This window comes from Etheostoma cragini, chromosome 1, assembly GCF_013103735.1.
Source record: "Etheostoma cragini isolate CJK2018 chromosome 1, CSU_Ecrag_1.0, whole genome shotgun sequence".
Classification (NCBI taxonomy): Eukaryota; Metazoa; Chordata; class Actinopteri; order Perciformes; family Percidae; genus Etheostoma; species Etheostoma cragini.
Window position 1 is genome coordinate 7,994,473 of NC_048407.1, and position 1,168 is coordinate 7,995,640.

Below are 1,168 nucleotides of genomic sequence, written 5' to 3' on the forward strand. Positions count from 1 at the left end.
CAAATGTACCTCTCTTATTAAAAAGGCTAAATCAAAATATTATTTATCAGTTACTAGTGAAAATCTCAATAATCCACACAAATTTTGGAAAATCATCAAGTCTCTTACTTATTACTTAAACTGCTTTAATGAGCATTTTGTATCAGTTGGTTCTGTGTCTGAGTCGACAGGAGTAGTCGCTGTCCCCCCATGCACAGACTCCCCAGTGTTTTCTGGAGAGCCTTTTAATTTTGTCTCTTTTACGGTGCAGCAGGTACATGGAGCTCTTAAAGCGTTAGACCACAGAAAACCACATGGACCAGATTTAATAGAGCCTTATTTTTTGAAAAAGGCGGCTGATTTTGTTGCTGAGCCCCTAACAATTCTTTTTAATTTGTCAATTCAAAACAACAAAATACCATCAGTTTGGAAGTCAGCTTTTGTTATTCCCTTGTTTAAAGGAGGTGATCAAGCCGTTTTAACTAACTATCGGCCTATATCTAATTTATGTGTTTTGTCAAAAATGTTGGAATCCCTGGTTTCAGACCAAATAAAAGAGTTTTTGTACTCGAATGAACTTCTTTCTAAACTGCAATCAGGCTTCAGGAAAAAGCACAGCACCATTACTGCTGTTACAAAAGTAATAAATTACATACTTGTCGCCCTTGATAAAAAGCAATTCTGTGCATCACTTTTTCTGGATTTGTCGAAAGCATTTGACAGTGGACCATGCTGTTTTAAAGTATAGGCTTTTTTGTTTGGGACTGTCCGATTGTGCAGTTTCCTGGTTCATTAATTATTTGAGTGACAGGACTCAGTGTATAAAATGTGACGGTCTATGTTCTGCATTAGTGAAGGTCCACAAGGGGGTGCCACAAGGTTCATTATTGGGTCCTCTCTTGTTTATTATGTATGTAAATGACCTGGGCCTAAATGTCTCGGATGCTAATAGGCATTTCTATGCTGATGACACGGTTATTTGTTTTGGATCGTCCCCAGCTAAAGCGGTTGAGTCTCTGCAGAAAGCTTTTGATGTGGTCCAACACACGCTTATGCAGCTTAAACTGGTTCTCAATGCGGATAAGACTAAATTGATGTTGTTTGGTAACAATAGGAAGGTTTCTCAAGCAGCTCTTTCTGTGTTTACTTTGACTGGAAATGTCATAGAGGTGGTTCATTCTTATAAGTA